Source organism: Cariama cristata, unplaced genomic scaffold (genome assembly GCF_000690535.1).
Source record: "Cariama cristata isolate BGI_N322 unplaced genomic scaffold, ASM69053v1 scaffold39540, whole genome shotgun sequence".
Lineage (NCBI taxonomy): Eukaryota > Metazoa > Chordata > Aves > Cariamiformes > Cariamidae > Cariama > Cariama cristata.
The window spans coordinates 1-13,600 of record NW_009597063.1 but is presented as its reverse complement, the minus strand read 5'-3'; the positions used below and the strand labels follow the sequence as shown (position 1 = coordinate 13,600).

At 40.1% G+C, this 13,600-nt stretch overlaps 1 long non-coding RNA gene across 1 annotated transcript; it reads left to right on the top strand.

Annotated features, from left to right (window-relative positions):
• Positions 1-364: 364 nt before the first annotated feature.
• LOC104168058 lies at positions 365-2,583 on the top strand. Its single transcript, XR_696508.1, has 3 exons — positions 365-742; positions 1,385-1,518; positions 2,280-2,583. It is a non-coding gene; the product is annotated as an uncharacterized LOC104168058 (long non-coding RNA).
• Positions 2,584-13,600: the final 11,017 nt, after the last annotated feature.

Here is a 13,600-nt window from a genome sequence, read left to right as displayed (position 1 = left end):
CAACAACATGCTGTTTTGAAAACGGTGTTAGCAGGTCATTTGTCTTTCATTCAGATTCTGCATCATATTACCTGGAAGCAAACAGATAAGGTAAAGAGACAATGTTTAAGAACAGTTTGGTTTAGTAGAAATACTTTAATGGGAGAGCAGCTTCTGAAGTGTGATTTGAAAAAACAGTCTGGAATTTGTTTTACTCAGAAAAGGTCAACTGGAATCAAAGAAGCTATTTAGATGTAGTCTGTTCTCTTCCTATGGTGGCTAGATCGCTTCAAGGCAATAATGACATCTTTTTTTCTTCTGGTTTAGCAGTAAATGTTCTCCTTTTTAATCATTAAAATGAAAAGCTGTCTGCACAAAAGTTTCGTTGAAGTGTGTAAAATAGGGCAATTAAGCTGTTGAGGCCTTTTTAAAATTGTAAGGGAGTGAACTGATGCTACAGTTGGGTGACCATGAGTATAGATTCTTGCTTTGTAGAAGGTTGCATAACGTGTATGGTGTACAACTCTAAGAACAACATTGCTTCTTCAATTCATTAATATTGTGTCTTCACAGATACGGCTTCCATGTTACCAAAGCTTCATATTTCATCTGCCACGATCCTAAAGTTATTCAACAGCTTTTTGACAACCTTAGAAATTTTGATGGAAAAAACACATACCCAAAATCTTGCGGTAGATTTAAAGTTTCTGGAATAAGGGATCTGACTACTGGGTATGACAGCAGCCAGCCAGATCAAAAGGCTGTAAGTATATTTTTTAAATTACATATAAATCATGTAAGTATGTATATACAGGTATATGAGAAATTCTATGGACAAACACTCCAAGCATTATGTTACATCCTGAGTCTTAAAATAAGTTAGATTGGGGATGATTGTTTTGCGTTGGTGGGAGGAAGTGAAGGCAGGGGCGGGGGGGGTGTTGTTTGGTTTTGTGGTGGTTTTTCTCTTCAAGATGACAGTCTGTAAAGGGAGGTAGGAGGATCTTGCTGTCTCACTACAGCAATTGTGCATTATTTTCTTGTAAGATTAAGTTAAACTGTCTACTGAGATGTGGCTTTGGGTTCTTTAATTTTCCACAATCCGTGTTTCTTTTCCTCCTGGGAAATGCTATCACAGAGCAATTTCTATTTGCAGTAAAAATGTTGACTAGACTTGAAATGAGCTACCTAGCCGTACCATACTGCTACCAGATTTTAGGACAGCGTAAGGCTGTCATTTGCTTGTTGTAGTCTCAAGACCACAATGATGAAGAAAACAGAGCAAAGCTTAATTTTAGCTGATCTTTTAGTTACATTAAATGACATGAAGTCATGAGTTTTGTCTTGAAATCATTATATATTGTCACTTTCCAAGCTTCTAAAAAATTATTCTTACTACTTCTAGATTCTTCCTACTAGTAAAAGTAGCCAAATGATAACATTCACTTTTGCTAATGGAGGAGTGGCCACAATGAGAACCAGTGGGACAGAACCAAAGATCAAATACTATTCTGAACTTTGTGCACCTCCTGGAAACAGGTATTGCCGCTTACAGCAGTAAATTCTGTGTAATAGGGGCTGTGTGGCTTTTTGGTATTGTTTTGGTGGGGAAGGGGCTCTCCGTGACCAAATAATATTAGTACAGTCACTATTTTAGCAAATGTATTTGCATGAAGCTTCAAGTCTGCAAAATTTATTGACACATTCTTGTTGTCACTGAAATTCCTTTGAACTTGGTTTCACATTCAGTAAAAACAGTATCAAGAAAAACATTCTGCCTTAAATGAAAGTAGATATATTCACTCTATTTACATACATAGTTGCTTTAAGCTTATATAACTATATATAGTATTCTAATATATTTTAAACCCTTTTATCTTTAGTAATTATATCCTTGACTGATAGCCTTGGAATTCATATAGTCTTAAAGATAAGCAATTATTAACTTATATAATGAAAATAATGCTTTCTTACAGATGAAAATTCATCTGAAAATACAAGTATAAAAGTTACATATGTTTAGTAATAGAAGATCTTCTGAACTCAAACTGGCTGTTCTATTTTAGATTTTATTATGGGTTTATGTTTCTCCATAGTCTTAAATGCCTTCATGCACATCAGCTGGAAGTGAACATCAGTGCATTACCATAAGAAATCAAGTGTATATACTTTTAGTATTAATAGAAAATGTTTGTCTAAAGCAATGCAACAGACTTAAAAATTCCTCAGACTGAAAATGTGCTTTTTAGCTTCTCCACTGTGACACTGTTTTCTGTATTTGTGTTGATTTTGTTTCTCAGTGACATTGAACAGCTGAAGAAGGAACTAGATGAATTGGTCAACGCTCTTGAAAAACACTTCTTTCAACCAGAAAAAAATAATCTTCAACGGAAGACTGAGTAAAAGAGCAAAATTACTACCTTAATTGGTTTTTGCAGCATTAGAAGTGCATTATTTAAGAAGTAAGGATTTTTAGGACCAAACATCTAAGAACTCAGACTGAAAAGACTTCTGCTTTTATTAAGAGTTATTCTGGGTACTCTTGGATCTAGTATCTTATTTTGGAAGGAAAGTACCTTTACACTTAAAGGACCAAAAAAACCCAATCAGTTCAACTAAAAGCTTTATGAACTAGAAGTTAACTGCAAATGTATTTCAATCAAAACCTGTTTTAATTACATATAATATGTAATATCCTGATTTCTGGAATGCAGCCTGTTTTGTGGGGACTTTTATTTCTTTTCTGTGTGCGTGTAATCTGATAATACTATGCAGCTTTATCTAGGTTTAGATTTGCAAAGCAAGTTCTTCTGTTAACAAGAAGTACTGAAAGCCTGTGGTGAGACTTCAACAAGCTTGAGGCAAATATTTCAGAAACAGTGATCTTTCTTGGGGATCCTGGCCCAAATAAACAAGAAACTCACAGTGAATTTGCTGAAGATCTGTTTGCTATGGGACTATACATCATATTCAAGGTTAGAGATACTAAGTCTACTGAACTGCCTTTTAATACCATGAACATAGTGAGATAATATATCTATATACAGCACCTTTCTGTTGCCTTATTGAACTACATAATTAGTTCAATGTATACCCCAGTCTCGAAGCCTGTCGTGCTGTGTGCTACCATCACTTGATGCCTAACTCTACATGTCTAATTTAGACCAGAAGTTTCCATTTTACTGCATGCTGTTGTCTGCACTTGCAGAGCCTGAAAGGCTTATTTGGAGGTTACCAGTTGACTTTAATACAAGGGTTTTCTGCATTTTCAACACTTGTTTTCGATATCAGTGTAGCTCTAACAGCCCCAGTACTTCTTGGGTAAAGAAACCTCATTGCCAGAATTACTTCTAGTTTCTATTAGAGAATGACTAGTTACCAGAGCAAGCATAGATCAAATTTTGCAAATTATTCATAAAAGAACAAACTTGCCATTCCATCCCCAGTAAATACTGGCCTACCTTATTAACTAAGATGATAAGCAAAGAACACTGGATGCCTGCTTTTACCTTACTGACTTTAGAGTTATCATTAGAGGACACAAGGAAAGGAGTAGTCCTTGCATTCTGTGGCTGTCACGTCAGATTTTCTTGGCTGTGCAGAGTCAAAGGCAGCATCTGAATCATTCATATTGAGGTCCGTCTGTGTGGCATAGAAAATTAACTTTAAAATAAAGTAGTAAGAAGAGTACTGAGGGAACAGTATGCTGTTAATCAAATCCTAGTCCTTTAGAGTAGAATGCTAAAAAGATAGGTTATTAGTTTGTGCAAAAAGTGCTTGTTCTTGTATACTAAACCAAAGATGAGACAGATTATTATTGATACATGTTTGTTTGGTGCCTTGAGTAATGTAGTCCATACTCCTAAATAGGACCTTAGGGGCTACTGAATGTAGTAATCACTGTAAAGGGAATCTCAGTATTGAGTTCAGTGCAATCAGCTTCATCAGATTGCATGAAATTTCTGCATATGTCAACTCCCACTGTCTTTTCCTTCTGAAAATAAAAGCTAAGGACAAATTGAAGATTTAAAATAAATATATAGTATTTTAGACTTCTTTTCATGCGTGTTAAGTGTGCTGAAACAGTGCATTTGGCATGTTGTCAATCAATCTGAACTGATTCTCAAAAGGAAAGTAGAACTTTGTAAGACACTGAGACAGATGGATCGCCAGTCCCTTTCCACCTGACCTTCTGGAAGAAAAGTCTATTAATCTAATTTTTTTTCTGATTAAAGAGATGGGTTTTTTTCATGAAATCTGAAGGCACATTACCAGTCTCTTAAAATTTTAGGGTTTGCCATCTTACTTTTGTCCCTGGAAGTATTTTGAGAATTCCAAGTCCAACTCATGCCTTATCATCTAGAACTGAGATGGGGAGGGATTTCAAGACCATCCATAAGAGGGAGGCATGAAAACAAGGATCTGTTATTAAGGAATTAAAGTAGCTTTTGACACAGTCCAAATCTAAAGTACTACTCAATAGTAGATGTTCCCTTGTTCCATTTCCTCTGCTTCCTCAGTACCTGTGGTGCTTGGTCCCCAGCTGCCTGAGACCTGGAATAGTAAGCATGTGGTACAAATTTGTGAGACCAGAGTATGAAGTGATGCTGACACATCACAGAAAAAAGCTTGTACCTGAGTCTTTGAGGTTTCTGTGATTAGTTTCAATGTGGCAAGGACTGAGAAGAGAAACTAAGCAGGAACCTTACCCACTGCCCCCTAACTCTGCTATTGCAAAGGTTCCTCTTTTCTTCTTTCCCTGCCTCTCAGCACATGAGGTCCTGCTTTCCTTCATTTATGAAGAGGCAGCAGGGAGATGTGAAAAGAATAAAGTAAGGGGGAAGATTAAATTGAGATAGCAGGTGGAGATTCTGTACTCCTATATGCAAGGAGGAGTACAAAGCTGAAAGGAGATAGCTCCCATGTGTTACTTTTCTGTCTTTTACACATTGATGAAGAGAAAAGAGTAGGAGGATGAGAAGCAGGATGGAAGATTGGGGCACCTGATTCTCCTAACTTGTCCTTAATTTGTTCCCTCTGCCATTCCTGGTAAGAGCCTTCCTATGTGGAACACCCTCCCTCAAAGGAACGCTGTCTTCTGGGTGTGCAGGATAACGGCTGATGTAGGGTGTCATGTTCAGCTGCACCATCAGTTCTGGCAGAGCAAGTAGAAGGATGAAGCTTGTGAGGGAAATGGAATCTGATTCAGTAACTGTAAATTATGACTTACATACATTCATAACCATAGCTACATACTTTTTATAAATGGGAAACTTTAAAGCTTTGTTATCTTCCCAGAAGTCAAGTTCTCTATCCTTGTTTTTTTAGATACAACTTGACAAAACCACCCAGTTGTGCAGCTGGGTACAGGGAAAGAATCTCTTGGAAAGCTCAAGAAATTTCTCAGCATCATGACGGGAGGAAGGCATGTGCTATTCATTTTCAGCTATGACTTGTTTCACCCTGCATGCAGATGCGATTGGTTCTTCAAGGAGTAGGAGTTCAGTGGTATTGGGGTTTTTGGCTTCTGGGTAGTCATCTACTGCAACGTGATGCCAGTCTGTCACTGCTGTCCTGGCACATACCTGCTGCATGTCTGTGCCTGGCTCTAGCCCCATGTCAGGTTGGGGGGAGGAGGGGGAGATGCAGGCACATGGTCCCTAGAACAGAGTAAAGGGCCTTATTTCAAGGTACTGGCTAAGTGGGAAGTGACAGGGTGGATGTTTGGCCTATACCTGAATTTTACTCTTGGTAGAGTTGAACATGTGACTTGTGACTTAACCACAGGCCATCCTTGCAAAACATGGTTTCCTGTACTGCATTGCAGCCTGAGCTTCAAAGCAAAAGGCTTTTCAAAAGCTCCCAACCCAGACTGCTCGCTGCCTGCTTAGAGGACACTGGTCAGTGCTTCCGAGGCTGACTTATTTGTGGTGTCCAGGCTCTGTGTGATCACTGTGGGCTGAGGGTCGAGATTAAGACAGGCCACCCAGCAGCAGCACCTTTGCCAGAAGATATAGCAGTAGGGGGCATACCATGCTGGGGTGTGCATCATCTTTCAGCATGCTAAAGACAAAAGCATCTTGAAAGAGAAATGCTGAAGAAAGAGCTGCAGTACACATATGATAAATGTAAAACACTCCCTCAGCAGCCTAAGTAGGCAGAGAGCAAGTGGTGCTACAAACCTGTGGCACTTGGGGTGGACTGTACAGTCACCAGCTGTGGCCCTGGTTGTATTTCACCTTAAACGGCAGTGTGGATGGATGCACTGCAGCTGGCTGGGCCAGCTGTGCTATGCAGCTGGTGCAGTCTCCAGGGGTGAGGGGTCCCAAGCTGGAGAGCACAGACAGGGGAAGCGTTCTGCAGGAGGCAGACTTGGGCAGCGCCTTCAATTTGGGTGATGGTGAGCTGTACCCAGGGCAGGGGAAGCTTTGTGGATCTGTACAAGCCTGCAGCCCTGGACTTTGTTAGGGAGGTGATTCTACCTCTCTACTCTGCTCTGGTGAGACCCTGCTGCAGTACTGCCTTCAGCTCTGGGGCCCTCAGCACAAGAAGGACATGGACCTGTTGGAGAGAGTCCAGAGGAGGCCACGAAGATGATCAGAGGGCTTGAGGACCTTTCCTGTGAAGACAGGCTGAGAGAGTTGGGGTTGTTCAGCCTGGAGAAGAGAAGGCTCCACGGAGACATCGTTGTAGCCTTTCAATATATAAAGAGGGCTCATAAGAAAGACAGAAAGACATTTTTTACCAGGGCCTGTAGTGAGAGGACAAGGGGTAACAGTTTTAAACTGGAAGAGAGTAGATTTAGATTGAATATAAGGAAGAAATTTTTTCTGGTAAGTGTGGTGAGACATTGGAACAAGTTGCCCAGAGGAGTGGATGCCCCATCCCTGGAAATGTTCAAGGCCAGGTTGGATAGGGCTTTGAGCAACCTGGTCTAGTGAAAGATGTCCCTGTCTATTGCAGGGGAATTCAACTAAATGATCTTTAAAAGGTCCCTTCCAACCCAAACCATTCTGTGATTCTTTTCATTTTCATTTGTAGTGTGGGAGGTCTCACATTTCTTTTGTTATGTGTTTAATATGAATGTGTTTAAGCATGCTTTACTGAATTCATGGGGAAGGTCTGAAGATAGTAGGGCTACAGGTCCTGAATTTTTTGTTGTTTTCTGTATTTATCTGAACATCTCCACAGCCTAGAGAGGCATGTTTATTTTACATCTGCCTCTACATGCCAAGCCTGGATCTGGATTTTGCTAATGTTTCCTCTCTCTAGGAAAGCCATCTGTGTTCGGCCTTGGCCAGAGTCTGTCAAGGTGCTTCACCCTTGAGGGATGCTAAGGAGAACTGGATGGCCTGGTCTCTCCCTCAGGTTCCTGTGACAGGCTGGGTTTCTGCGGAGCTGTTCCCATTATTTGTGGATCATTACACACATTAATTACTACTGCTGTCCTGCCTGGAGATCTCCTAGGTACGTCATCTCTCCTGGGAGCAGGCAGTCCCTGGTAGTGCTGGGGTGGATGGCTGGCTACCTGGCTGATTCTGCTAACGTGCTGATAGTAGGGCCATGATGCTGCTGCTGCCCCTGTTGTCACTGTCTTCACCATTCTCCTTGTTCAGACCTTTAGAGGAAACCTCCTCATCCCTCTCTCATCCTCTCTCATCCTCCACCTAACCGATCCCCTAAACTGGTTACCTCTACCAGGTACTAGTACAGAAAGACTGTGATTTATTGTCATCAGGCTGAGAACCCCTTTCTTTAGGTTATACACAAAGTTTTATGAAGCAGGTGAATATGGTATAAGGCAAGACAGAAGGGCCTTTATAGCCGTCCCACAAAGGCCTACAAGAGATTGTGTGCTGTATGCTGAGTGGATGCACTTGGAGAACTCTGCAAGTGTCCTCCAAGTCTGGCAGTGGGGCCAGCAGTGAGCTGACATATACTGAGGCATCCTTAAGATGGCTTTAAAGCATCCTCATAAACAGTACCGATAGGGTCAAGATGATGACCCAATCTGTATCATTCTGTCTTTCCAGGGACAAGGAATTCATGTGCTCCATTCCCTGCTCTGTTCCAAACAGAAATTCACAACTTCAGGTGGGGCAAACAAAAAAAAGCCCCACAGTGTTTTATCAAGCTGATTGAATAATTAAACTACAGAATTACAAAATGAAACTTGTTGTTGCTAGAGTCTTTACTAACCTTGTCTTGCATCATAGAAAGAGGATCTAGAACTGAAATAAAAGAACTGAAACAAAGGCAGTAAGAGTATACCAAAGAGAGAAGTTAGTATTGCAAGTTGGAATGGGTGTTAAGCTATAGCTTCTTCACAGCTGGTCTAACTCCTCCATCAAAGTGTTGTGTAAGATAATGAAGCCAATTTAGAGATTATTAGTCCCAGGACAGACATTAAAAAAATGGACAAATGTAATTTGTGAATAACTAGCCTTGAACTGGGAGCGGAGGCGCTGATATTTTATCCAGAAATGGGAATTGCCGTGACTAGAATGAAGAATGCTTGCGGCCTGGGCTGAACTCAAGTGTAATGGCATCCCTTGCTATACCTAGAGAAAGATCTGTTCCTAAGTTACCAAAACATTGTAAAATGAGCCTGTTTTTTGTGACAGATGAATACACAGAATTTCAATGAAAGTTGTAAACATTTGATGCTTTAGGGAATTGTGCCTATGGAGCTAGAGGAGAAATGCCTCTAGACCGAGAAGAAATTAGCATAGTACTAAAAACTCTGCCAAAAAACCCCAAAACATAGTAATGCTTTAAGAGTAGACTGATGGACTTAACTTGAAGATTATTAGTTTGTTTACTAGGCACAACTTAAATCCACCTCTGAATTTTATTTTTTTCAGTAAACTTTTTATGAAAGAGTTTGGCTGGAAGGAAGTAAATACATTTCATCTTCCTTACAGGCTGTGAACTTAGTCCACAGCATATTATGAAAAACACAAGTATTGTACTTGAGTTGCAGAAGGGTTTATTTGAGACTTTTGCTATATAAAACAAATCATACAAGGATAACTGGAATTCACTATAAAAGAATATTTAATATATAAGCAGTTATTTTCATATTGTACAAGTATATGCTTAAATCTGTAAATAATTCACCTACAAAGTTTCTGTAAATGAAGTTTCCCGCTCGCTTTTCAAAGTTCCAGTGGTTGTGGGTTTTATTTTGCATGCCAACAATAACCAAACTTTATATCCTTGTTTAACAGTCACTGTGAATAGCAACACTAAAATGATATTAAATTAACATTTGTTATGCATCAGCATAAGTCTTTACAAGACTGGGGACTTTTAGGATTCTGTGGCTGAAGGCCATACATAAATCTAAAAATCTAAAAATTACTTGTAAATAAAAATAATCACCAACAAAATTGTTCTCTGCGCATAATTACAAAAGTAATCAAAGGTAATTAAACTAAGCTGAACTGCTTTCCTTCGTGGTATTTCTTTGCACTACATAAGCACACAAATTCAAGGATAGTATTTCTGCTCAACTTCCAAGTGGAAGCCAACATTTCTCTTTTGTATAGCAATCACCAGGTAACTGAAATGAGGTCATGCACCATCAGGACATTGTGCATAATGGGATGAGCCTATTAAACTGTTCAATCATATTCTAACACCCACCTAAATAAAATGTAATGTAAATGATGGCATAGCAACAGCAGCTTCCAAACAAAAGGAAAGCTTAAAATACCTGCACAATGACTGGTAAGTCATTTTCAAATGTACTTATGGGAATGAAGGGGAGGGAGGATTAATGATGACATCTGAAATGCGCAAAAACACAGAGACGGCAACAGACAGGATCTGTAACAGTAGCTCAACTTGATTCTTTTACTCATGATCAGTGATAACAGAAAGCCTCTTGTCTACAAAGATAATAATTCGCTAATGTTGCTGGCATGCATTCCTACAACATATGAAGTAGGCAAAGGTGCTGTAATAACAGTTAGTCAAATTTTGTTTATGAAATGTCTGGAACTGTATATAAATAGCATCTGGAGATACAATGTCATTGGCTAAGAATGCAGTACTTCATCCAGAGCTCGCTTAAGGCAAAGGACTGCAAAACAGTTATTATCATGCCCTTAATAAGGTACAGATTTACATGAAACAAATCACAAATAAGGACTTAGACTGTTTTATGTAATATCAATAGAAATTCATCATTATGGGTAATCCAAAGGGAAAGACACAGAGGCTTATAATGCAACTGAAGCACTATGTAGGTGCCCTCATTCGAATTCACAATGCAAAATGTTACTGCTCAACTGCTGCCCAGCTATGGAGCAACTGGAACTCTGAAAGCATCTTGAGTGGAAACTGAAAAGCTCCTGTTTGCCTCCTGGTACTCCAGAGGGTGAATCCACAGCCACAGCAGCCCCGAGTTCTGCCCTCACCCATGGCCAGCCACATTCAGCCTGAATTTGTACTAGTCTACAATCCTACCCCGACTGGGATCAAGTGAGTAGATTCTTCTCCTCCTTAGCCTACAAGGGTTCTTGTAGAGAGCCTACAGGTTCTCATAGCATGCCTCATAGAAGGCTGTATATTGAGGTTCTGTACAAAAGGCAGTGGTGGGGTTTTCTTTGCATTTTTTTAAAGTGTGACCGGACAAAGAGATAATAGTTAAACGAGTGTTCTTTTATAGATCATGTTTGCAGGATATGGAAAGCCCAGGCTGCTTTTCCTCCTCTGGCGGAGGAAGTTAATGTGATAGTAGTGTGTTTTATTTAATAGGCTACTGTAAAGAAAAACTAGCCTGTGAAGGAAAAAAGAACAGAGATTTACCTTTTCAGAAAATCGAGAAGTATTAGGAAGTCCGGTGCTCAGGACTTTCACCTGAATACAGGGATTCCAGTTCCTGGAACACATGGAAAGGACTTTTTAGGGACTGCAACACAGGACCACCATTCTGGTTTTCTTGTTTTCACATATGAAAGTAAGTAACAGTTTCATCGGGAAGCAGAGAGAAGGAGTGCTGTCCAATGTAGCCTAGAGGCTGATGATGAGGAAACTTTCATGGCAGGCAGGCTGGGCACTGTCAGGCTAAGAAATAAACTGATCTTCCTGCATCCTGGATAAACAGACGTAAAAGACAGCGTGACCTTTTTGTTCTTCAAACAGAGCACCTAAATACCTGTGTTCAGGAATTGTGGATGTTGAATCATGAGAACAGAGGACCACATCTTGCAGACCTGATAGGTGCTAAAACCAAAAAGAGAAGGTGACTATGCACAATCCCATCTTCTACATTTCTGTATCACCTTACATAGCTTGTGAGCTACGTAACATTAAAATACCCTTCTACTGCAAGGACAGACCATAAAGAACAATTGTAGCTTTACTGCATGACTATTCAGAAGCACCCTTTTTGTCCCATGAGAGTTGTTTTTTTCCCTTGTTATCACCAGTCACACCAAGGTGTGTTCATATCTAAATGCTCTTTGTTTCATCTGATACAACTTTAAACTCTTTCTTGTGCATTGTTTCTAAACTCTCTCTGCAAAAAATTTGATTTCTGTCATAGCACTGTTTTAAGTCTGTATTACCAGCGCTGAAATCAATGGTGGCTTACATGTACACTGCTGAACATGCTGGAGTTTGCTCCAGACACTTAACTGTGACCTGTGCATTGCTCCACTCTATCTCATTAGTAATACCTTGTTCTTAGGATATTTTCATCTGTTGTTGAGCTGGTGACAGACATCAGACTAATAACCTCTAAAACCATTGACAGATCTTGTATTTTTATTACTTGGATTTTTTAGTTAATTAAAAGGCAAAATATTCTAAAATAAAATTATCACAAAATATTGCAAATGTTATACTAAAATTTCCTTTCTTTCTGAGACGCTCAGATGCTATATTTTTACCACACCTTACTGATAAGCATTATAGAAATTAGCTGGATTAAACAGATAACAAGGGACTGTTTTAAATAGTTTTTCAAGGTGTTTGCCAAATATAAACACTTCAGGTTTGTTTTGTCACCTATTAACTGTAAGGAAATATTTATGTCTACTTGAATGAAAAAAAGGGGACCTTTTTCAAAATTAGAGCAAATGGAACTATTAAACCAATATAAGTGTATCCAAGGCATTTCACTTTGCTTATAAAATACTGTATTGAAACATGAGTAATTTGACAAAAAACTCTGCTAGGCAAAGAAATAAAACATATGAGCCAGAGACAACAGGAAAAATAATAGAGAGCTCTGTGAATGAGTTCAAGCACGGTCTGATTTCTTTTCCAGCTATCAAAGAGGAGAAGGAAGAAAGGATTTGTATTTGTGATGCTGTAGTATTGACTTCTGTTGTTGTTCAAGGGTTTTCCAAGCAGCAAGAAATAGTCTTGTAGGATCCTTATCTGTTTCGTTATCACCTTCTGAAAGACAACAGCGAAACAGTTCAAAAAAAAGTCTTCCCAAGATCATTGGTTGGTAATTTGGGAATGCATGAGCCTTGGATGAAGTGCTGGAGCTGCCTGGGTGGGGAATTCAGTTCACCGTCTTCTAGCTGCAGGCTTAAAATGAGCAAAAGGACGCACTTGTCTCCAATACTGAGGCTGGCGAGTGATAACTGGAGTCAGAGCGTTGTCCTCAGCTGATGGTTTAAAAATGTAAGACAGGCACAGTTTGTGGAGAGGTGGCATTCCTATTCCCAAGGAAGTAAAGAATGCCACTGAAAAACATGAGGCACTTGTACCTATTCCCATGTCTGAAGGAGAAGCAGCAAACCATGAACCGAGGACAGATTGGGAACAATTGCTCTAAGGAAACTGCTGCTTTCGTACTTCGATTCACATATCAATGATCTTATGAAAGCACACCTAGCAAGCAAAAGCCACGTAGATACAACAACCATACATTTTGCAAGTAGGGGATGTCATACATACATACCAAAATGTCGCTTGTTTTTCATAATCTGGGACAACATTGTGCTTGCATTTGACAGCTTCCTCGACTGTTTCCCTCACAGCATAGCGCCTGTGCAGCAGCAGAGCAAATTTCCTTGAGAAAGCTCTGATTCTATGAAGGTGCACAGGCTTAAAAGTAAGTAAAGCGGTGGTCTTACTGCCAAGAAGACCTGAAATTAATTGGGTGCAAAAGTGATTTGCAGAATGGGAATGTAGGGTGCCTTGATAATCTGGAAAGAGCACTTGCAGAGGGGTATAATAAAGTATCTGGATCCATTCATTTCTTATCCTCGCTGACAACTGAAAAACCAACTATTGCCAACCATTACCGTGATTTTTATATATATATGTGTATATCTATCTGTATGTGTGGCTTCTTATGCACGGAAGAAGCGGGAGGAAGGCGTGAAGATAACTCAGAGGTGATCCGCAGAAGGCGGCTGCCCCACGGCCAGGGCTGGGCCCAGACCCGGCGCGCGAATTGACCACTTCAGATTCCAGGTGGCGGGATAGTTCCAGTCTTGTGAGCAAACTTTCCTTTGAAAGTGGTTCCCGCCTTACTTTCCGTGGTCGCAACTTCAGCTAACCTCGCGACCCACCCGGGCTCACTACGGCAAGGCGACAATGACACGTTTTCTGCGGGAGATGAGAAGTTGTGACAGAGACACGCGGCAGCGCC